The sequence below is a fragment of the Antechinus flavipes genome, chromosome 1 (genome assembly GCF_016432865.1).
Source record: "Antechinus flavipes isolate AdamAnt ecotype Samford, QLD, Australia chromosome 1, AdamAnt_v2, whole genome shotgun sequence".
NCBI lineage: Eukaryota > Metazoa > Chordata > Mammalia > Dasyuromorphia > Dasyuridae > Antechinus > Antechinus flavipes.
Window position 1 is genome coordinate 57,543,401 of NC_067398.1, and position 26,132 is coordinate 57,569,532.

The following is a 26,132-nucleotide window of genomic DNA, read 5'->3' on the forward strand; positions in this document are numbered from 1 at the left end:
TATCCTTCTCTCTTTCTCTGTCTCTTTGTCTGTTTGTCTCTCTGTCTCTCCTTCTCTATTTGTCTCTCTGTCTCTCCATCTGTCTCTGTCCTTCTCTCCGCCCCCACTCTCTCTCTTCCTCCCCCACTCATTCTCTTCCCTGATATACTGAGGTTCATGAGCTAGATTTCTTTCTTAAGGACCATGCTTTAAATTCAAATCACTCTGACTGTCATTGACTGGCCAACAAAAAGTCTCAGGTAAAAACTTGATTTTTGTTTGGGCTTGGATTGCCTCAGAGTGAATGAGAATCACAATTCTGTTTTGTCTAGGAATCCTAAGGCTCTTGCCCTCCCAGTTTTATTACTTTATTTTTTGAGTTAGTTTTTAAAAAAAAGCCTTTGTTTCATTTCTTTCTTATCTCACCTTAATTATTAATTGGGCCTTGTATCACTCAAATTGAGATCTGTTAAAGACCTTAGCCTAAAAACACAAAAGCCTCCCACTGCATCCAGAGCCATCTCCAGTTGCCCTAATTTATATGTGGCTACTGGACCCAGATGGATCTGGAGAAGAAAATGAGACTGATGACTTTGCACAGCCCTCCCTCACTTAAATCCAATTCACCTACATGTCACAGCATCAGCTCTCTAATGCTATGTCCTCTTCAAGAACAAAATAATGACCATCTCCTAGAGCCTCAGTTTCCTAACCGGCAAAATGAGGACAAAATATTTGAATTACTTACTTCACAGGCTTCTTGTGGATAAAAATAGTATCTTGTAATCTTAAAGTATCTTGTAGGTAAATATAAGCTATTATTCCAAATCTACATATCAAAGACTTACTGTCTCTCTTCAGTTCCAGCTCCACATTTTTAACTGTCTCATAAATATTTCTGTCTGGTTATCCCACTAGTGCCTCAAATGCAACACATCCTAAACTAAAATCATCTTTCCCCAAATCTGCTTCTCCTTTCCTCATCTTTCATTCTTTCATAGCATCAATGTCTCTCCAGCATCCAAGATCAAAATCTATGAGTTCAATGAAGGGACTAACCTTGTGATTTCATTGTGAAAATAAGTCTACCAGTGCAGGTGAGCACCTTTTCTGAAGCCTTATCTTAGGAAATTGTCTGGAACAATGGAAATTCAAATACAATCATATAGAAGGATCTTTGGTAGCATTTTGCCTTAGAAAAAACACATATTAATGTAATCTTCTGTTGTTATATTTTTTTATTTATTTTGTCAAATATATTCCAATTTCATTTTAATCTGGTTTGGTTCTCACTCCCAAAGTTTGAATATTTGACACTTCTGGGCTAGAGTACTGAGAGATTAAGTAATATGCTCAGAATCATAGCCAGTATATGTCAAAATTGGAACTTGAACTCTGATTTTTGTTGTTGCTGTTAATAGTATTTTTTTCCCAATTAAATGTAAAGATAGTTTTCAATCTTCATTTTTAAAATAAGATTTGGGGATTCAAATTTTTCTGGCTCTCTCCCATCCCCCCTTTCCACAACAAAATTAGTCATGTTGTGAAATAAGAAACAGAATAAAAAGGCCACAAAAAATTTAAAAAGTGAAAATAGTATGCTTTGATCTGCATTCAGCCATGGATAGCATTTTCCATCATGAGTCTTTAGGAATTGTCTTTGATGGTTGCATTGCTAAGAGCAAAGTGTATCATGGTTGATGACCACACAATGTTGTGTGACTGTGCACAATGTTCTGGTTCTGCTCGCTTTGTTCAACATCATGAACTCGGGTCTCTTTTTGGCTTAGGCCAGCTCTCTATTCTTTATGTTAAACTGCAGGAGAGCTTCACCTTTTTGTGTATTGAAGAAACTTTTGGCAGCTTAATGAACCCTTCTCACAATGTTTTTAAATGCACAAAATAAAACATAAAAGATTACAAAGCTAATTATGTTGAATTATAGTTATCAGAATATATTTTTAAGTAAATAGATCACAGGTTAAGACAACTGATCTAAGACGAATTGTTCAGTTGGTCAGTTATGTCCAATTCTTTATGTCCCTACAGACTTGTCCAAGAGGATTTCTTGACAAAGATACTAGAATGGTTAGCTCTTTCTTTCTCCAATATGTCTCCATTTTACAGATGAGGACTTGAAACAAACAGGGGTAAAGTGATTTACCTGAGGTTACACAGGTAATGAATATTTGAGGTCTCATTTGGATTCTGATCTTTCTAATTCCAGGCCTGGTGCTCTATCCAATGAACCATCTACCTACCCCTAAGATGAGTTATGTACCTCCTTAAACTTTTTTCTTTTTTATTGTGAATTTAATCATTAACAAATACAAATGTTTTAATATATGTAGAGGAACAGAAATGGGGCTGATTTATGTTTATTTACTATAGATTTATATTATGAAGTTTGTTTTTAAGACATATACACATTTATATATATACTTGAACTGGCATATATATTACATCTATACACGTATATATACATCTATGTGTATATACATATTGTAACTGTCTCCTCCCACACTATCCTCCATCCAATCATTTCCCTAATCTTGTTGATTTTGTTTTGGCAACATTTCTTACATTCATTCCCTTTTCTCTACTACATTGCAATCATTCTAATTCAAGTTTTCATGATCTCTGTCCAAATATGATGGCCTCCCAGTTGGTCTTTCTTACTTCTAGTTTCTACTTCTATCCATTTTTTTATACAACTTCTAAAATAATATCCTTAATTTATGGGTTTGACTATTTCATTCCTCTGCTAAAAAAAATCTTACTCTTTACTGTTTAATGTCCATAAGATAAAATACCAACTCCTAAGCCTGACATTTAAGACCCCTCCCCTACTTCTTGCTCCTAACCTACTCTTTGAGCTTTATTCCACTTGACTCCTTTTCGTGTACTTTGTTCCAAGCAAACTGAAGAGTTCTCTGTTTTCCCTTTTCCCTGCCTGTCTCTATTTTATTGTGGAAATCTTTCTCTTTTTTCAAAGGTATTTCTGATGAGACTTCTTCCATGAAGCCCTCTGTGAACAGATTAGCTAAAAGTGGTCTCTCCCTTCTCACATTTCTCAGGGTACATTGCCTGGTTTTTTCCTTTGTTTATCACATTCTGCACTGAATTTTGCTCACTTGCATATATTTCTTATCCATTTCTCTTAGAGTGATTGCTTTCTGAGGGAAGGAACTATATTATTGATCATCTTTGCGTTTTCAAGGTCTGTCAGAGTGCTTTTACATGACAGGTGCTGAATAATGGCATTGGACTGGATCAACCAGAATGGGAGCCCTAGAATGGGATCCAGGCCACAGATGGAACCATTTAAGTAACTTAAATGGCTTAGTCTTGATCAATGATGGTATCAGAGTTAGAAAGTTTAACTACACAATTTAATTGGGAGATGATTAAAAGAAGAGTAAACAGAGGAAAGCTATGAAATAAGAGCTGACACCAGATGACTTTGATCTTCTCTTTGACTTCAAATAGACTTCAACTCTAACAATAAAATCCTGGTGTTGATGCTGGCAAAGTGGGTTAAGAATTAAGTGACAACCTCTTATAGGGTTATAGGTTTTAGAACTAAAAGGACTCCCAGAGGAGAAAGAATCCAACTTCCAGATGAGAAAATAGAGTCACAGGTAAGTTAACTGACTTTGCCAGCATCACACACGGTATCTGAGATGAAAGTTGAACCCAGGTCCTCCTAACCAAGTCTGGTGTCCAATTTTTTGAGCTGGTGTTTTTGTTGAAAGGGAAGCTATAGAACAAAATAAAGAATAGAGAAACTGTGTCAGTGGTAGCTCTGAAACTTACTACCTATGGGCAAATTACTTTTCTGGGACTCAGTTTCCTTATATGTAAAAAGAAGTATGTAGACTACATGATCCTTGGGAGCTCTTCCAGCTCCTAAGTCTGTAATTCTACAAAGGTAAATGTACAAGAAGAAATTGGTACAGCTTCTGGACAAGGGTTAAAATACTCAAGGTAAGGATCATCAAGAATTACATATAATGGACTTGTTTGAGCTGATGCAGAGTCATGAGAGAAGAACCAGGAGAATAATTTATACAATAAACAATTGAAATATGTTTATTATGTAACATACAATAACAATACTTAAAAAAAGGAAGAAAGACTTAAGAACTCTAATCAGCACAATGATCAACAAAGATTCCAATGAACTGATAATGAAGAATGTTTTACATCTTCTGGATTAAAAATGCAGAATGCTACATAACATTTTTAGACATGACTGATATGGGAATTTATTTTACTTAACTGTATTTCTGTTGCAAAGACTTCATTTTCCTTTTTTTCTTTTTCAATGGTAGAGGAGGTACTAGAGGAAGGGAGAGTAAATGTTTGTTCATTTAAAAGCTCTAATTTTAAAAAGAGTTCCATAGGTAAAAGAGTAAAGTCAGTAAAAATCAGGTTGATTGTGCCTCATGAATGACAGAACTTAGATGGCATGACCTTGGATCCAGAATTTGAACTTAATAGCTTAATCAAGAATAATCAGGCCCTGGGAAAATAGCCCTATATTTTCCTAAATTCACACGAAGCTGATTTGCACCAGCAAAGAGTTTATTAATTTATAGTTAGAAATATATAGAAATACAATACAAGATGGTCAGAAATACACAAACAATTATAATGCTTTGTTTCTAAGTCCTACCTGTGGAAATGAGTATTTCTTGGTGAGTATGATTCAGAGCAAGATTGATTAAATTGTATTAAGAGATAATACACATCCTCCTCTGCAATAGTGCTATATTTCCCAAGTGGAACAGCATCTTCTTGTCTTATGATCATTATGTCCTCTCCCCTAAACAATACTTAAAACATCCAAACAATCTCTTCTTCCTTACTTCCCAACTTTCTAGTCTGCTTTTTTTTTTTCTGATTTTCATATTTCTACTTCATTATAACACCATCACAATACCCCTTTTGATATCAAGGTCAATACCAGTGGACTATTTTCTCATTGCCTCAGTGGCAGGAATTTGGCCACCACTGGAGAAGAGCAGTTGGTCTAATTACGCTTCCCCTTCCCTCAGCCTTTTCCTGAGTTTTAGAAGTATTAGAGGTTGGAGGTGGTATGGAAGGATTTGGGGAGCTTCAACAGCTTACAAAATGCTTTCATGAGTTCCTACACTTGTGACTGTGGAAGGGGAGTCCTATTTTATACCCTTTTTATTCCAGAACTATTTGCTTTTAATGCTTAATTAGCAAAGTTGGATTTTAATTGGATTTTCCAGTCTATGAGTGCTTATTGAATATCAGACCTCAAAACTGCTGGACTAGTCTAATTTAGGGACTGTAATAGCCTCTCAGAAGTATTTTTCAAGAAAGATAATCTCATCTTAGTTCATTATATGTGGAGTGCTGTTTTTCATAAGCATGAGCTAATTTCTACAATATCTGATTTCATGATTTCTTATGTTCTGCAAACGTATGCATTTATCATATCTCTGACCTTTCACATGCAGTATGGTGCAATTTAATTTGACTCAATAAGCATTTATTAGTCACTTCCTATATACTCGGTATCATGACAGGGACTGGACTACCCCTCAAATCAAATCATCCCTGCCCTCGGGGAGGTTTCATTCACTGGAGAGAGACATGTACAGCTTGTATTACTATAAGTATGTAAGCATAAGGGGAGGCAGAACTAATGAGCACACATAGCACAGCTGTTTGGATCATGCACAGACATTGTTAATTGGTTTGCTAACAATGTGATAGAAAGGAGTCTTCTTGATTTACTTAGGAGCCGAACTCTGGATGATCTAAAAGGTGTTTATTCTTCATTCTTCAAGAGGACCATGACATTATCAAAGAGATGTCATGACTTGCAAGTGAATTGGATTTAAATGAGGGAGGCTGTGCAAAGTTACCAGTCTCACTTTCCCCTCCAGAGCCATCTGGGTCCAGTGGCCAGTTATAAACCAAGATGATAGGAGATGGCTCTGGATGTAGTGGGAGACTTTGGTCTTTTTTCATCCAAAAGATACTAACTATACAAAATGGTTCACTACATCTGGTTCTTTTCCTTCCCAGCTGGAGTTGGAGAGGGAGAATGAGTCACTTTGAGCTTCTGGATGGAGAGACAGCCTCAGAACCTCTCTTTGGATCTAACACATGGCTCTGACATTGCTTCTATCTCTTTTGTGTCTATTCTTTCCTTTTTTTCTTTTTTATGCCAAAAAAGGCTGGAGAGGGCTATAACCTTGAGAGATTCAAAAGCTCAGGATGCCTCTCCACTAGGGGTCAAGGAGTTGAAGTCCAAGCCAGGATTTGCTAGAAGCTAGACAGTGAGAAGCAATGTCCTAACTAACTTGCTTGATCTGGTCTCTAGAAAGAAGAGAATTTTTTCTGTCTCTTCATCCATCCCTCTATTCATTGGGATATAACATTTGAAAATGAACTTGGTGAGACCAATGCTATGTAGAAGCTACTTTAAGTCTGAACCCAATTTCTCCAGGAACCAAGGTATATTTGGGAGAATGCACCTCCAATACTTGGAAGTACAATGTTTATAACTTCTATTCTTGTTATAACTTCAAAGTAAACTTGCTTCACAAATCATAATTCATGTAAATTGGTAAAATGGAACTAAGTGCTAATTGCTAATGTCTAACAGTGGAGGAAACACACCAGAATAAGGATTTGATTGAATAATATTATAGAAGAAATATACTGACTTCTTTGGGGTACCCCTAGAAGCCTAAGGAGATGATGTAGCCAGCCTAAACCTAGGAAAATAAAACCAGATTTCCTCCATAAGAATATAGCTGCAGTGTGTGTCTATTGCCCATGTAGGTAATGTGTCCACATGGATCTGGTTCTCAAAAAGGTACGACTAGATATCTCAAGTCTTTTCTGCCCACTGAACTCCAAGGAGATTTAAATTTCTGACAAGAGGGTAAGAAAGAGATTAGCCCTAAGAAAATAATTATTCTGTCTTCTTTGGAGAGAGGTTACCAGACTGGAATTATATGTATCATTTCCCCTAAATATTGTTAGTCTAGGGCAAATAATTGTAAATTCAAGTTATGCTTCCTATTGCGATCCCTTAAGAGGAAAGGAGTGCCTCAAGCTATATATCCAAGGCTTGCCTCCTTTCCTACTAAATGCTGATTACAGAAAGACAATACACAAAGGCAAACAAACTTGTTTATGCAAACCTATAGCCAACAGAAATTAGAGAAATTGCAGATGAGAATATACCAGACAATGCAGAGTGAATCAGCTCTTCCACTGAGAGCAAGATATCTCAGCAAGAGAGCTAGAGAGTCCTAGAAATCGCCCAAGAAAAAATTCCCTGAAGTCTCTAGTGTGGTAAATTGAGGATAGAGACATGATTGAAGCACCAGTTGCTCTAAAGGTCAGCTTTTCCCCAGACTCTTTTTCTCCTTTTAGAGCTCTGTCTCCAAAGAGAATCTGGAACCATACATGTCTTCTCTCAAAGGGGCAAATCAGAAAGATCCCAGATTTCTCTTCTCCCAGCTTTTAACAACTTCATCCTGTATACAGACTTGGTTGAGTGAATCATTCTCTTCCAATGAGGAGAATCTTATGCAAATAGACTTTGAGTTCAGAATTAAATTCAAAATAGTTAACAAGATAATTTAAGGGTAATCTGGGATCTTTCTGTTTGTCCCTTTTGAAAGAAGACATAGGTTCCTGATCTTTCAAGGTATTAGCACCTGGAAAGATCAAGAAGGACTTCCTAACAAGTGGCATTGGAAATGAATTTTTGAAAGGAACTAGAGATGCTAAGAGGCAAGGTGAGGGAAAAATATATTCCTAGCATAAGTGCTTGACGTATGCAAAATGAGTATCCTCTATGAGGACAGCTGATTGATCCAAAAAGTGCATGAAGGGAAGAAATGAGTAACAAGCCTAGAAAAATAAATTGGAGTCAAGTTATGATGAGATTTAAATGACAAACAGAAGAGTTTACATTTTATTCTCAAGGTAACAGGCAGCTTCTGGAGATTATTGAATTAGGGACTAACATGGTCAAATCTGTGATCTAAGAAAATCACTTTGTCAGAAGTATGGAGAATGACAAGAGATTTGAGGCAGAGCAAATAAATAGAACATTACTGTAACAGCCCCAGCAAAAAATAATAAAGGTTTGGATTGAGGTGGTACCTCTGTTAGTGAGGAGAATGTGACAGATGGGAGAGGTTGCAGAGGTGAAATTAACAAGATTGGATGAGTGATTAGCTGCGTGGGATGAAAGAGATGATGTCTCAAAGATGACTGAGGTTGCAAAACTGGGTGTTTAGAAGGAAGAAGAGGAGGTTTAGGGAGATAGATAATGATTGCAACGTTGGACTTGCTGGGTTTGACATGCCTACAGGAGAACCAGATCAAACTTCCTAATAAACAGCTGGTGGGACCGGCCGGGATCATAGAGGAGATTAAGACTCTCTAGCTATAAAACATGTAATTTTTATGTGAATTAAGAACAAAGACTGAAGCTAAAATGACTGATGCTCTAAATACTTCCTGTTCCAAATACAAAGACATGACATTTCAACACCAAATTCCCTTTTGGAAATCACGTTCAGCCCCTGTAATCATCCTTTTGCATTAATTTAGAGAGGATGATAAGTTATCTTATCATTCAATAGCTGTAGACTTAATCCCTTTCACATATCATCTTGGAGTACCCACACTACTGGCAGGATTTAACAGCAAGAAGTATGGAGTCAGTCCAGAGTCCAACAAATCAGGTTTAGTTAGATCCTGGCTCTGTGGTTTACTATATTTTGGTGTTGGGTGAGTGAATGCATGAATCTGAACCTTAGTTTTCCCATCTGTAAAATGGAGGTGTTGACCTCAGTGACTTTTAAGTTCTTTCAGTTCTAAATCCCCAAATTACATATTTAAATGTCAAATTTTTTTTAAATGAGACATACCTGAACCCAGCTCAGACCTTACCTCCCCAAAACAGGCCTCTGAATAGTTCTTCAATATTGATCTTCACATGTATTACAGTTTGGGGTATATGGTAGGATTAAAACAAAAAAAATTAAATCTCATCATATTAAATTAAAGGTCCCTCAGATACATCTTCACCTCATTTAACTCAATTTGAATCAAGAAATATTTATCAAACATTCACAACATCAATGCAAAGCACAGTCAGAGAAAATAGAAGCAGTGAGGTAGAGTATTAGACTTGGAACAGGAATACTTGAGTTCAAATATGATCTCAGATACTTATGAACTACATGTGACAAGTTTGCTTCAATTTACCCCAGTTTTCTCATTTGTAACAGGGGGATAATAATTGTACCATGATTGCTTTGAGAGTCAAATGAAATATTTATAGAAGAGTTTTACAAAACTTAAATCTTAATTAAGCTTACTCTTAAATCTTAAATATTTTATAAATGAGAGCTATTGTTACTAGAAAAAGCTGACTTTTTATCTGACTTCAAGGAACTTCCAGTCCATTGGAGGTTACGAAAAGTTTGTCTTTAATTTCCTTAAATGTTCTATTGTTCCTAAGACATGGTCATTTTCTTTCTTTTTTATTATTAAAGTTTTTTTATTTTCAAAACATAGGCATAAATAATTTTCAATATTCACACCTGCAAAGCCTTGTGTTCCAAATTTTTCTCTCCCTTCCTCCCACTTCCTCCCTTAGAAGAGAATTAATCCAATATATGTTAAACATGTACAATTCTTCTGTATATATTTCTACAATTATCTTACTACACAAGAAAAATCAGATCAAAAAGGAAAAAAATGTGAAGGAAAACAAAAAAGCAAACAACAACAAAAAAAGTGATATGATGTTATGATTCACACTCAGTCTCCATAGTCCTCCCTGTGGGTATAGATGACTCTTTCCATCACAAGATCATTGGAACTGGCCTGACTCATCTCATTGAAAAGAGCCATGTCTGTCAGAATTGATCACTGTATAATCTTACTGTTGTCACGTACAATGATCTCCTGGCTATATTCACTTCACTTCAGTTCCAAACATGGTCATTTCTAAGAAAACATCCATAAACCAAGGGAGAGAACAACTTCTATCTAAAGATACCAGGGAAAGTTTACTGAAGGATGTAGAAAGGTGAGACCAAAAATGGAATTGGATTTGGGGGGTAGGGATGGGGAAGAGGTATGAGGATAATGGGGAATGTATTCTAGGAATAAGAAGCATAAAGAACACACAGAGGCAGGAAAGTTCTAGAAAAGGCAACCACATCATTGGGGAAGTTTATTCCACATTCTAGGCATTTGAGGTAGCTAGATCATATAGGGCTAGCCTTGGAATCAAGAAGATAAGTCCCACCTCAGGAACTTGTGTAAACCTGGATAAATCACTACTTTTCAGTTTCAATTTTCTCATTAATAGAGCTAATACTAGCATCTACCTTTCAGGATAGAACTTATTTTTGTTCTGTCAGTAATTAAAAGTTAAAGTCTCTATTTCATGTTGAGTTTTAATATGTTCTTAAGCTTTAATTGTTCTTAAATTAAATATCGCCTTTGTACTCAAATACAAAATCCATTTAAACAAAAAACTTCTAAAAACATAAATTGATTTTTAAATTTAAAAATTATTAATAGCTACTCTGCTTTCACTTTATACAGAATCCTGTGGGTTAGGAGAATTTTTCTCTCAAAAAGTAATATGAGAAGTTATTTTATCATTTTTATAATAGCTGATAATATAGTTCTATTCTAGCTTGGTCACTAGATGTGATATATCAAGTATCAAGGAGCAATAGTCAGGATTACCCAGGATCTGGCAGCATTTACAATAAAGGTTTGGAGGGCCTGGAATACCATATTCTGGAAGGCAAAGGACCTAGGTGTTGTGATACAGGAGCCACCTGCCAGTGGCTGCTGGAGGTCTAATTCAGCCCTGTAGAATGGATCTCTTCTTGTGAGAGGATGATGCTGATACAAGGAGACTGAAAGACAATTGCATTATCTGACCTCTCTCCTCTTCCCCCTTGCCTCCAAATTTTTTCATTCCCCCATCTACAAGGAACACCTGTGTCAGTAAAGGCTGCTTTGCAACTCCTGCAGGTGTTATGATTCACAGCTGTGTAGGCTCTCAGAGAATTGACCTGCTCCTTCACCTAGGCATGGTCCTTAACAACAAGATATTTCACATTTGTGAAATGTCTGTTTAGAAACAACTTTCAAAAGAGTTGACTGATTCTGACCTTATTAGAAGCACTATAGAAAACACCTTGTTTTTCTTCGTATGTGGTATTAAATTTGTAGATCAATCCTAAATATGGTAACTGATAATTTCAGAAAATTCGACAAAAATGCTTAAGTGCCTATACCATGCTAGGTAATTGATGGAGGTGTGTGGAGATGTCAAAGATTAAATAAAATATAGCTTTAGCTCTCATAGAGTTTTGGACACATAAAGAAATAACCCTAATCCAAAATAGATCATAATAAATGCCTAAAAAGGACAAAGTGCTATGCCAGGGTACGACAACCAGAGCTTTGTCCTGGACATCAAAATTTAGAATGCAAAAACTTTAAATAAAGATTTTTTTTAAATTGTGCACTTAAAAAAATGTCCATGTTTACAGCAGTTGCATTCCTTTAGTAATATAAAAATAACTGAGTTTAGCATCTAGTTAGCAAAAAAATTAAACAAGGAAGCTACAAAAAATTGGTTCTTCTTTCCCTTAAGGCCTGGCCCAGTAGAAATCTGATAGTATCCCGAGGTCTCCCTTATAGAGGGTGGCTTCAGGGGACTCTCTGACTTCGTACCTTGGGTTGTTGTCCAGGGTCTCTTCCTCTATGGATAATACTATAGGGTCTCTTCTCTAGCTCAACTAAATTTGCATAATTATGTCTTGTATTATTTTCACAGCATGAATTACAAAGTCGATTTGAAGGCTCATTTAGTGCTGGTTGCCCTGAGTATATTTCTTAAGTTCTACCCAGGGGGTCAAAATTGCTAGTTAGACCCTGAGGTCTGAAGAAGGAAAAGATCATTCCTGAACATTCTCCGTTTGCCCCGTCAAGACTGTAGCTCAAAAAATTATTATTATAATATACTAACAAATATACCACTTATCTAGTACTGTTAGGGACTAAGAGTTTCCATATAAATGGAATTGTTCATCCTCCTTTAAGAGTCAAATCTTTTCTTTTATTTTAGTCATTTTTGGTAGAAATCTTATTAAATATATTTTATACTCTCCCCCCTTCTTAATAGAAATGAATATGATTCACTCAGGGTCATCATCATCAGGAACATATATGATCAGATGCATTATGTCATAATACAGTGATTAATCAAGCAATCAACAAGCATCTATTAAGTTCTTATTATGTATGAGGCAGTGTGCTAAGTACTGATGATACAAATGCAAAGATTGATCTACTCTCAAGGAATCTGCATTCTATCCAGGAAGGTAATATAAATCGATTCTTTCCTGCAGAGAGCTCATTTCATTTATAACATGATTTTTAAAAATGCTTGCTTCATTTATTCTAGGGCATGGCTTAGGCTTTCTTAGTCTTTTCATCTGTAATAATCTTCTGTTGATGGTCATCCTTCCTGCTCTAAGAAGTTGTTGCAGAATTTACTTCCTACAAGACAGTCAGCCCTCAGACCCAGGAGCTTTTGACCATGAAAACTCTTGACCGTGGCATCAAAGTTATAATTGATTAATATTTAATAATCATTACATACTAATTGATTAATTGTTAGTCATATTTATCATATTAGTATAATTATGATTATTAATAAAATATTTCATAACAAATTGCTAATAATTGATGTTTGGTCACCAGCACACCAAGCAAGGGATCCAAGGTAGAAAAGGACTTCATCTTGGGTTCATTTAGGCAAAGATATGTGCCCACTGTCATGTTCAAACAGCCATCATTGTGGGAAGAGATGAATAAGAGAAAGAGAGAATCCCCTTAGATGATGAAAAAGTGATCCTAAGATGGATCTATATAACATTCATGGTTATTTTTTGAACTTGAGAGGTCAGGATCTCCTAGTTCTGCCTTAGCAGGAAATATGGACCTTTGGGGAGTTGCTCACACAGTGCAAATCAGAGATGAAAAGGAAATACCTACTTAGATGTCCCCCCAAAAGTGTTGTGTTTTGATAGCCAAAATCACTCTCCCAGAGGACCATGAGCTTGCTTATAGATTACTATTTCATGGAATCCAGACTGAAAATCTGAGGGTTTGCTATGACATTTCTGTGGATGTTCATTTTTGAGTTTCTTTCAGAAAATGATTGCTATCATCTTGAACTTAAAGTATCTTTGTATCTTCAACAAAAAGATAAAAGAGACACTGAGGAATTGTAGTCACTGCTCTTCAAGATGACTGGGTGAGCAGCTCTTCGTGTCTTAGGAGCCAGTCCTCATTAGTGCTCACCATGAGTTCCAATGGGAGGGAGGAAGGAAGGAAGGAAGGAAGGAAGGAGAGAAAGAGGGAAGAAGGGAAGGTGAAAGGAAAGGAGGACAAAAGAGATGGAAGGAGGAAGGGAGGGAGAAAAAGGAGGGAAAGAGAATAAGAGGGAAAGGTAGGTGGGTAAAAGAGAGGGAGGGAGGAGAAAGAAAGGAAGGAAAGAAGTTCATAGGACATGACTGTATCTTGCAAACTAATCCCAATATACTTATTGCATGGCCTTTCATTTCATTCAATAGTCTGAAGCACTATACCCCCTCCCCATTTGATTATCTGGATTGGTTCTATTTAGTTAAATGCCTTTGATTTATTGATTCAATAGAGATATTCATATCTATTTCAAGACTCTGATTTATTGATTCAATGAATGCCTTGGCCCTCTGTAATTATCAAGGTAGGGGTATGGAATATTTTTCTTATTCTTGTAAAGGAAACATGTTGAATTGAATTGTCCAGAGAAAGGGAGTAGGGAGAAAATTAATTTTAGTGAATAAAATAATCAAATCATCACTTGTTTTTTTAAACTAGTTATAGAATTAACCTGAAAATAGAAATAATCTAAAAAGAAACTAAAACAAATCACTAAATTAAAATGCTTATGTGTTCTGTCAAACCCTACCATAATTCAGTAGGAGAGAAGAGGCCACTGGCCAAGTGCCATAGGCAGAGGGAGGAAGTTGAGTGGGCTGAGGTCAAAATGAACTGAGTTTGCAACTGAGGAAGCCAGTTCAAGGAAAGGGTGACAGGATATCAAAGCCAAGGAAGCAAACACCAAGCCAGGAGCCAGGTTGGAATGGGATGAGTGGGTCAGTCAAAAGGCAGCTGGACACAAGGGAGCCAGACTGGAACCATCATTCAGGAAGTTGGGAGTCAGTCCAAAATTCCCAAGTTTAGAGTAGTTACCTGAAAGAAGGCAGCTTCCCCTGATAAGAATCACAAGTTTCTTTAGCCCTTTTTTGTTTCTTGAGGGAATTGGTACCTTGTAACAAAACCTGCATCTACGTGAATAAGAACAGATACTAATAAATGGTTTTGAATGGAATTTAATTGATTCAAACAAGAATTCACATGTTCCAGGAAATAAGTAATAAATTCTTGATCAGTGATTTAAATTGAACCTTCCTGACTACCAGTTAAATCGACTTGATTAAAATAAAATAGACAGTACCTGAAAGTAGTATATTAAAGGATGAAGAGCTTGCTTTCACATAAAGTACCTAAAAAAAGAATTCTATACACTTCTCCAACTTGTCTAAATAGGCAACAGGAAATTTCTGCTCAGGGAGATTATAGCTTTGTACCTCAAAACAACCTATCCGGTTAATTTTCATTATTGATGACGATGCTATCTGCTTTACAAGCCTGACATAATTATGTCAAGAATAAATACAAGGCAAAAAAGATATGGTTTGCTTCTGCACTTCAGTTTGCCAAATTGGAAGAAGGGAGAGAGAGAGTTATTATCCAGACTTGCTATATTGCTGCATTTCCAATTGACAAAACATCATCCATCATGCTTTGCATTCCAATTTTTCTCTGCTTTTTTTCCCCAGCTCATCATAACATAATTATGTTCCATTTCTTCCAGCCAGGGGCCTGTATTTTCTTTCATATAGGACAACAGCTGCACAGCACAACCTTGATGCAACCTCATAAGGGTAAAATAAAATGTATTTGTGGTTGTTTTAGTCTTAGCATTTCAAATTTCCACACTCCCATTTGACAAATTTTCTCACTGCCAAAATGCATTCAACCCTGAAACTTCCATAGCAGTTTGTATGGGGGCACCCATGATACTTCATGCTTGTCTAGGCCATAATTTATACTTGAGCTAACTTGTTTGGGTATTGTGTTTAGAAGATTAATTCTGCTCTCATTCTTTTTATAGGCTGATAATTGCTAATGGAGAATTGTCTTTGTGTCAAATAGAGCTGAACATTTTTATTCTTAACATCTATTTATTTCTATTCACTTATGCTTGCATTGCAATATTCAGAGGATTAGGTACACTGGGCCAAATTATTCTCAATGAAAACTTGGTGCCCATAGCCTAGGTAGGGTAGGGTTCAAATACTGTATGGCGCCATGTTAATCCAATTCAATCCAATAGACATTTATTCTGCCTGCAACTTGCAAAGCACTGTGCTAGTCTCGAGGATAGAATTATAAAATGAGAAGTGGTCCCTGCCTCTACCTTATAATGAAGGGATATAGCATATAAACAAAGAAGAACACACACAATATCTGGAGGCAGAGGAAGTGAGCCCTAACAACTAATATATTTTGATAGTGATAATGACCAAGACAATTTAGTAACCCTTCAGAATGACCCTGAAAAGGTCCATTCCTCTCACAGATCTCAATTTTTCTATTTCTACAATAAAGGAAGGGGATTCATCAAATAATAGAGAAAGAGTTGGAAGATATTTTTCTTTAATCTCTAAGATGAGACCTATCATTCAAAAACACAGGCATGTGTTCATATTAGAGCCTTCCTTGGGATGCTGAATAATAAACCAAAGAGCCACGGATTTAAAAGGACCATTCGTGAGCAACCAGTCCATTCCTCTCATTTTATAATAGAAATACTAAGTAGTTAAGGGACTTATCCCAGGTCACACCACTCATTAATAGCTGACCACATTAGAACTCTGATCTCTCAATCTGCACTCCATCATTCAGCCTTGCACTTAGTCATAGTTACTACAGATGTTAAATTGCTTTTCCTTTCTTTATGAGCATTCTTTTCCTTCCAATGAAAATATTTTACATGATGATTCACTGACAGATCATTGTAAGATAGTGATGGATCATTATGGCACTGGAAGGGATCCCTGAAAATTCATTAGAGGTACATGTTGGGTCCCCTTTTGAGATGTTCTTAGTCCTATTTGTTTCTTCTGTCTATTCATATGGGACTGGATGTCTCATAGTTAGAGTGAAGCCTAAGGCATCTTCACATGGGGAAATTCCTATCAAAAATTCCATCATTTCTAGCTCTGCAATAGCTGCTCTATTTCCCATTTTTTTCTTCCCACTGCCATACCATACTTCAAGCTCTCATTTCCTCTCATCTAATCCATTGCAAGAGCACCCTATTGCTAAGGAAGCGATGTGATATATTAGAAATAGCCCTGAATGGGGCAGCTAAGTGGTGCAATCAATAAAGAGATCTAGCCCTGGAATCAGGAGGGCCTAAATTAAAATCTCTACTCCGACACTTAAAAACACGTGATCCTGGCAAGTCACTTAATCCTGATTAACTCAAAAAAGAAAGAAAGAAAGAAAGAAAAAGGCTTGGAGACATAGGACCTGAATTTTTACTCTCTAGGTGACTTTGGCAGGTCACTTAACCTTGGATCTTGATTTCCTCAAATGAAGAACTGGATTATAAAAGGAGGAGAGTGGACTAAAAGATGGCTTTTGGATTTCTGATTATTGCTTTAAAAGCTTTCATTTTATCCCCATTGTTGATTTTTAGAAGTTTAAACTGTTTGTTGGTCATTTCAGACCCTCCCTAATTTGGCCCCAGTGGATTATTTCAGCCTCATTTCTACTAAATCCTTTCACATTCCCTATTCAGAGATGTGTTGTAGCCAGTTTCAACCAGCTTGTGAAATGTCAGTGTGAGCATTTATACCTTGGAAATCAGCAAAGGGTTTAATGGATTGTTTTGTTGATTGTGTACACTTTAGAAAGTGATAGAGAAATGTTGATAATTCAAATTAAACATTAAAGTGTGCCAAGCCTTTGTGGAGAACTTATTGATATACACTTTATCAGCTTCCTAATATTTATTTTCTTCCCAAATTGACCACCCATTGTCCATCGAATGTCTCCCTTCCTTTCTGATTCCTATGCCTTTGGTAATACTATTCTGCTTTAACTGGATTTCCCAGCTCTGCTTCATACCCCATTCTTTAAGCCCTAGCTAATATAATAATAAAGGTACCTGGTGCTTCAGTGGATACAGTATAGATTCAAGAAGACCTGAATTCAAATCTCATCTCAGACACTTATTAGATGTGTGACTCTGGTCAAGTCCCTTAACCCTGCTTGCCTCAGTTTCCCCATTTGTAAAATGAGCTGGAGAAAGAAATTGCAAAAACCCTTGTAGTATCTTTGCCAAGAAACCCCCCAAATGTGGTCACAAAGGATTAGAAATGACTGAACAACCAACAACAATGTAATAATAATAATAATAAATAGTTCTTTATATAGCTATGCACTTGACATGTTATTTCACTTGATCCTTATAACTCTGTGAAGTAAGTGCTATTATTATCTCCATTTTACAGATGAGAAAACTGAAACTGAAAACTTGAGTTATTTGAACAGGGATCTCACAGCTACTAGTGTCTGAAGCAGAATGTCATCTGGTCTAGGAAGCCTTCCCTGATTTGCCCCTTCTCTGAATTTTCACAATACTTTCTGTGCACTCATGGAGTCAAATATTTACTTTCTACTTTATGTAGTTCTTACTTGTCTATCCTGCTTAGTTCTATGACTAAAAACCCATTGATAAAAACTCATTTGTTATTCTTTTCATATTTATTTTACCACCAAACAGCCAAGTAAACATGCAAGGATTATCAAAAATGAATTGTGCAATATGGCGCTTGATGAGGTTGACATCTAATATGGTGTTGTTCAGTTATTCCAGTTATATCTGACTCTTTGTGACCCCATTTGGAATTTTTTTGACAGAGATACTAGATTGGTTTGCCATTTCCTTCTTCAACTCATTTTACAGATGAAGAAACTGAGGCAAGCAGGGTTAAGTGACTTGACCAGGATCACACAGCTAGTGAGTGTATGAGACCATATTTGAACTCAGGTCTATCAGTGCGTAGAGCCCACCTCATTACCCAGAATGATGGCACTCAGCTGCTAGAGGAATCCTGTTATGGGCTGAGCATCAAGGGACAACTCCAGTCACTGCGTTTTTTCAGTGTCCATGAAAGAAGGATAAAAAGGGTGATATGTTCCCAACAGGGGCATGGCCATATTTTTCTCTCAATCTATCCTCCTATGATTCTACTCTCATTCCTGTAAATCCCTCCCTCAATTCCTCTTCCTCTCTGCTAGATTCCCTAATTAGAATATAAGCTACTTGAGGGCAGGAACTATTTTTGCTATATATATATCTCCCATGCTCAGTACAGAGGTACAGAGTTTGGTTTAAAAAATGTTTTTTTCATTCATTGTCAGTCAATCATTCACATAACAGAGATGTAAGTGGCTATTATCTCCTCCCCAAGAGGAGGGACCATCCTGAGGGTCCAACAACTCCCAGACACATTGCACTTCACAGCATAGCAATTTAGAGTTTGTCATTCGAGGCTTAGGCCACGATTATTGTGGGAAAGCATTTTGCTGACTCTCTTCTTCCTGCGAGGCTCCAATCTGCTGATGCAGCTCTGGTTAGTATTGACCTTCCATCCACAGACTTTTCTCATCGAAATCTTCATCAATCCTTTGACGTCCATCCTGTGTTTTTGTTGCTATAGGTAATTTGTAAAGAATTGTTTTTGCATCTAAAACAAAAAAGTTTGTCCGAGATCACCTCACTGAGGATGACCTCCAAATATTTGGCCTAGCTCTACTGTGTGCAGAAAGGATAGATACTTGTAAACTTAAAACTGAAAAGCCTATCCCCAGAGGGCCAACCCTTCTTTTTTTACAGAGCACAGATATAACCCAGCAGGGAAAGGGATTTGCCCAACAGCCTGCAAAGCTAATTTCCAACGCAGCCAAAAATAGACCCAGCTCTCCTGGGTCTTAGTGTTCTTTCTCCCTATGCCATGATAGCCAATGGAAATAGTAGTGCTACGTGGGTCCCATGGTTGCTGGAAAGCTCAAATGAGATAGTTCAGTGAGCTCTTTATAAACCTTAAAGCAGCATATAAATGTCATTGTTGATAGCTCCCTTTTTCCCTACATTTATTTTATTTTTAATTTAGCAAATAAAATAAGCATTTCCATAACATAGTATAATAAACAAGATGATTGCACATGAAACTGCAAATCTGTTATGTATAGACTTGCTATTGCTTTTAAATATATGACATGTAGTAATAATGTAATTAATACTATATAATTTAATTAACTAATAATATAATACTATATATTAATTATGTGTTAATAAAACTATCTTGTAAATTTCTTTTTTCCACCTTTTAAAAAAATCATTTTTTTCCCTCCTCTTCTGCTTGCTTGCTATCTGTATGACATTAGAAAAATCACTTATCTCTCTGGAATCTCAGTTTCCTCATCTGTAACATGAGAAGATTCAACCAGATAGCCTCAGGTCTTTTTTAGCTCTTACCATAAAATCCTATAGCTGTATTTAGTATTTCTGGGAAATGAGGAAAAAGAGCCTGGTTCCACGTAAATTATCATATTTACATTAGCTTAACTTCCCTTTTCTTTCAAATCTATTCTCACCTCTAACTATTTTCTTCTATATCATCTATACCTTCTATTTTGAGTATAAATGTAAAAAGTATATTGGTTATGGATTTCAAAGACTTGAGTTTAAATCCTTGCTTTGTCACTTAATAATCACAGGCTCTAGGGCATATACTGCTCTTTATCTCTATAGCTCCAAGTTACCAATTCATAAAATGAAAGGGTTGGATTCCATGATTGCTAAGCTTATTTTCAGCTCTAAATGCTTCTCTGACTATCTTACTTTTTCCTCTTAACTTTTACAAAGTTTAAGCAATATTAATTTAATGAGGAAACTTGGATGAACTGAAACTGAGTGAAGTAAAAGGAAGCAGAACATACACAATGACAACAAAAATATAAATGAAAACAATACTAAAAGGCAGTGGAACTCAGATGAATTGCAATGACTAATCTTAGTCCCAGAGAACAGATGATGAGAATACATATATCACAAAACAATATACACAATGACTATAATAATGTAAATGAAGAGAACAAAAAAAAAAAAAAAAAAGCAAAACTGGTCACTACATAATTCTAATGACTAAGCATGGCTCCAAAAGAGACAACAGATGCACCTTCCTCCCTTTTTACAAAGGGGATGGAATGCTTCATATAATAAAATATGCTTGCTAGGTTAGTTTTGGTGAACTTGATTCATTCTCTCTCTCTCTCTCTCTCTCTCTCTCTCTCTCTCTCTCTCTCTCTCTCTCTCTTTGTCATAATGGATACCTCTCTGGGAGAGTTATGTTGTGAAATGTAAAAATAAATGATGTCATTAATTTAAAAAAAACAAATAACTTATTTAGTCACAAGGTGGGAGATTATGGTTTGGAATGTTGTGTGTGTTGTTCTATTTACCATTTTGCTTTCTCATTTTTCTTTAAGGGAGAGGATAGTAGTAGAAAAAATAAGACAAGAATTTAGTAAGCTGAAATTTATTTTTTTATTTTTAAAAGAAATATTAGTTTAAGTTAATTAATTGGTTTTTAATTAAGTAATAAACTTAATTAACTTAAGTTTTGGTATGTGCCCCTGCATTTTTAAAAGAAAATATAGATTATCAATCCAATATATACATCAAGGTTCCTTCTCAAAAATCTTTAAAAAGGTATATACTTCAAATGCATTTTTTCCTCAAGATAAGTAACCCTCCACTGATGCTGATTACAACTTTTTTATAAGTTATTTTAATGATTTTCAGAAGTGTCAATTATTCATTGCTTTGTCCTTCATTCTCAAAGAGGATCATGATATCAGGGAGGTGATGCCATGATATGCAAGTGAATTGGATTTAAGTGATGGAGGACTATGCAAGGTCACGTTCCTCACTTTCTCCTCTAGAAGCACTTCGATCTAGTGGCCAAGTTTAAATCAGGATGACTGAAGATGACCCTGAATGCAGTGGGAGATCTGAGTTTTTTTTAAATTAAGGTCTTTAACAGGTCTTAATTTGACTGAGATAACATCCCTTCAATGACTAAGGGTAAATAAGAAATGAAGTAGAGAATGACTTTTTTTTATCTAGTCAAAATGTGTGTGTGTGTGTGTGTGTGTGTGTGTGTGTGTGTGTGTGTGTGTGTGTGTTTATCCATCTGAGAGGGGAAGACCTCAAGGTTTATAGCGAAAAAAGAAACTTTTACATTCACTCTAAGGCAATCAGGACCCAAACAATGACCAAGTGGGGCTTAGCCTAGACCTATTGTTGTTGTTCAATCAATAAGAACCAGAGTAATTTGAGTCTAAGGCATGGTCCAAGCCCAGAAAGTCCAAGATATCTTGGAAGTTTCAGTGGCCAAAATTTACGTTCCTTTGGGCAGAGTGCCCATAAATAAGGGTATAATATGTGGGTAGAAGGAATGGAAGGGAAAGAAGAGGAAAAGGAAGAGGAAAGGGAAGGGAAGCAGGAAGAGAAGGAAAGAGGGAAGGGAAGGGGAGAAAGAAAAGGAGCTGTGTAGTCAGGTCAGTTCCAGTTGGGTCCCCACTGGGGCAGCTCCTACTCCTAGTATAGAGGTTGTTATTTTTCCTTTGTTCCTGAAGAGGACATCAGGGAGATAATATCACGATCTGCAAGTGAGTAGGATTTAAGTGAGGGAGGGTTGTGCAAAGTTCCTCCAGAACTTTCTAGGTCCAATGGCACAATATAGATCAGGACAACTGGACATCAATTGGATAGAGAAATAAATAAATGAACAAATAAACAAAGAAGCAAATAAAAGAATGAATAAAAATAAGATGGTGATCAAGGCTCTAGTGACAGGCTTCTTCAAATAATGTTTTCCCTTCTACAATTGAAGCTTTTCTAGCTTCTGTAAATTCTGTTACATTAGCAAGCTCTTTGAAAATCAGGAACTTTTCCAAACTATAAGAAAGCATCGTGAGAAGACAAGTAGAGGAGAGTGATCTATCACTTAGAAGAAAGGATAATGGCTTCTAGAAAAAATCTTTAGTTAACTAAAAATACAGTGCAAGAAATAAAATTTTAATTCAACAGTCTTTGAGTAGGTTGTATACTTTTATTGCTTGCTGTTCCTAATTATCCACCCCCAAAAGAAAGCTTTGAATAATCTAAACGAGACAGAAATACAAAATTCATTTATTTTTGGAATTGAAATGTACAATATAATAGAGGGGGGAGGGTGCTCAAAATTGACTTTCCTAATTATGGTTTGTTAATAGTAATGTTAAAACCAGTTTTTTGTCTATTTGTTTTTTTCTGAAGGATCAATTGCCAGTATTCCTCCCTGGGAGCAGCTTTTTCCACTGTAAAATAAATGATACAACTAGTTAAGGCATTCCAGAAGTAGATTATGTTTTGGCAAAGTTGTCTGGAGTGTGATTAAATTTTTCAGGAGATTATCTATAAATATAATCACCAAATGTGATGGCCTTTTCTCAGCCCTCTTCAGCATTTGTCATGGTTGCATAACTTCTCTTACCATATAAGCTCTCCTCTCTGGATTTCATGACATTGTTTTCTCTGGTTTCCCATAGGCATTTCAAATTCAATGTGCCCCAAACAGAACTCATCTTCTTTCCCCTTTTCTGAATTTCCATATTTTTGCTGAAGGTACTGCTATTCTCCAAGTCACCCAAGATTGCAACCTTAGTATCACTAAATCTAATTGATTGCCATATCTTCTTGCTTATCCCATCAGAGCTTTCCTTGCAACCATTTCTCTCTTTCCTTGCAACCATTTCTCTCCATCCTCATAACCCTTATTATCTCTTGCCTGAAATATTGAATTATCCTTTAATTGGTCTCCCTACAGCAATCCTTTCCCCTTCCAAATATTCTCCATTCAGTTATCAAAGTGATTTTTCTAAAGAACAGGTCTGATCACTTCACCCCCCCCCCTTCCCAACTCAATAAATTCCAAGAGTTCCCTCTTGCCTCTAGGATTGTTTGACATCTAAAGTCCATCATAATCTGGCCCCAAATTACTTTTTTGAGTCTTATTACTCCCCTTTATGCATTTTCTGCTCCAGCCAAATTGGACCTACGGGTGTTCTCTCATATAAAACACTATTTCCTATCTCTGAACTTTTGCATTGACTGACCCAAATGCCTGGAAATACTTCTCCCTCACTCCCACCTCTTAAGAATTCCTGGTTTCCTTCAAGCCAAATATCATCTTCTACATTGGACTTTTCCTAATCTCCCTTCCCCCTCCCCAATCTTGTCTACCCGTTCAGTTATGTATCATCTCTGCAAAAAAAAAAAAAAAAAATCATTCTGTGTCTTTTTTGTATATTTTAGTATATTTCAATGCAAGTTGTCTCCCCTGATACATTATGAGTTTCTTTAAAAACAGATGGTTTCATTTTTTCTTCGTACCTAGCACATAGTAGGTATTTAATAAATGATTTGGATTAGTAACATAAATGATATTGTTGTGGATAATTGAATTATTAAAATAGCACCAAATGTTTTACAAACATCATAATGTGTCCTTTAATAACTTATAATTATTTTCTTATTTATTTTTTTAAAATTTATTAAACTTAATGCTATTAAATTTTCCTGTGTTGGGCTTTTTATCTTCACATCTGGTTTCTGCACTATCAGTTTACTCAATCTACTCACGCCCACTAATGTTTGCACATCAGACTCAAGCATTATTTTGGATGCTGGAGTACTTTGGCCTTATAACATGTGTATAGCTGATTTTTAACATAAGAAACCCTGCATGAATATTTATTTTTAAATAAATATATACAATTGTTAATTTTTATGTTTCTTGGGTTTTGTTTCTCCACAGCTGACTGGACACATTCCCAGGCATAAAACAAGGTCGCAAAACAGCTGCAGTGGTTAAAAAAGGGAAGGAGGGTGATGGTGTCTAGTGGAACCATGGTGGGGAAAAAATAAAAGAAACTCAGTTGTAGCATTAAAATCTGGAGCTATGGAAGCTCCCTCCAGAGAAATAAGCATGGTAACAAGAAGTAGGCTGGATAAAACTAATCTGAAATTTTCATTATGCATGTATTCATCTTGTTCATCATATTCATCTCCGTACAACCTCTGCTTTCTCTTGCTAAATATGTTAATAGTATATAATACTGTGTAAAACCTGCGTTTCGCATATATCCAAGTTATAATTGATGTTTATCTGCTCAATCTCTAGTTTCCCATAGTAAAAAGCAAAGGTCAGGAGTAGAATTTGCCACATATATCCCTCAACTTTTTTTTTTCTTTGTTAAAGAAGACCTTGGTTCTACACATTTGCCAGTGGAGTTCATTTACACTGTTCCCACCACAGGTTCTGAATTCCATCCCATTGGTTCTGACTAGGGTGAGTCCAGAGAAAGGCTCGATCCTATTGGCACATTCAGTTTTCACAGAAAATATATCTTTTGCTTGGTAGCTTTGTGTAATTATACATAACCCATGGCCCAGAACCATTGCGCTATCATCTCCAGGGTCTTTCTTGGAACTTTAGAATCTCACTCATGTCTAGTTCACACTTAGAAAGTACATAGGGTTCTTGACTTTTATATAAGGACTCAGTTTAACAAGATAGCAAATAAATTGAATTTTATTGAACTTGACAGAAAATATAATGGACTTATACCCCAGCCCATAAATGTCCTCTGGTAGTTCAACTTTTCCCAAGTATAAAAACAAACAGTCCATATGACTGACAATGCCAACAAGTTCTTGATCCTCAATGTAGAATAAAAGACCACTTCCAATGGGGCAACAAGTACTTTGGAAAAGAAAAATCATTTACCTTTTCTAGGAAATTTCTCACTTTATTTAGGTGAAAGCAGAAGGAAGAGAAACCTAACCAGTTCTGGGAAATGCTTAGGTCTCCCAGCTACCTGCTTAATTTTTCTTTTCTTTCAAAGAGATAGCATGATGAGGAGGGAAAGTCTTAGGCAGGAAGAAGGCAGCTTTTATTTGTAAATACATATATATCAAAGAATTCTATACAAAATTACTTTCATAAGCTACCTCTCAGAGGTATATCATATTCTAGACATTTTACTTTGATCATTTTGCATGTGTTACATTGATGCATATTCCCTAAAATGAAATACAATTTAGACTAATCTTGGCGGATAACAAAGAAAAAAACAAAAAACCTTAATCTCTCTTAAGAGTGCATTGTGGTAGAAAGTATCCTGAACAAAGAATCAGATCTGGTTTCTAACTAGCCTTGCCTCCAATTACCTGTAGACCTGTATATAAGACATTAAAATTTTCTGAGACAGCTTAAACATATTTAAACTAAAAATCCTTTAAAATTCATAATTCTATTCTTTTTTTCCCTCCCGTTTATTTTAATGGGAATCCATGTCTGCAGGAAACTCCATATATTTGCTTCAGGTAAATATTTTCTTAATTAAGTAAGGCTTTTCCTCAAATAATAATAGGGTTAGTTACCAAATTTTTTGTTTGTCTAAAAAATGCTTGAATCAATGTTGTTTGTAAATGTCTATGGTCAAAGTTGACCATTTCTTTGGGCAAAATATTTGACCATTAAGGAATATAATAAATGAATCCAGTAGCATGTTTGAATTTCACACTTGCATTTCACAATAGGGATCCAGGCTCAGAAAATACTTTCATGTTCTGATATCCACTAACACAAAGGATTTTAACTAAGTTAACTATAGATGATCTGTCATCAAAGGATAAATAGGACACTGAATTTGTTGATTTTTCTTCTTTTGTACAACCTGTGACTTTCTTTGTAAATGGAACTGAGAACATTTAGGAGTGAATGATGCAAAACTTACAAGCC

General features: G+C 36.0%; 1 long non-coding RNA gene across 2 annotated transcripts in view; it reads left to right on the top strand.

Annotated features, from left to right (window-relative positions):
- Positions 1–24,359, top strand: part of LOC127552930 (uncharacterized) — a 71,809-nt gene extending 47,450 nt beyond the window's left edge. For both annotated transcript variants that reach the window (XR_007951623.1, XR_007951627.1), the window contains exon 2: positions 24,144–24,359. This is a non-coding gene — a long non-coding RNA (uncharacterized LOC127552930). The remainder of the gene's footprint in view (positions 1–24,143) is intronic.
- Positions 24,360–26,132: the final 1,773 nt, after the last annotated feature.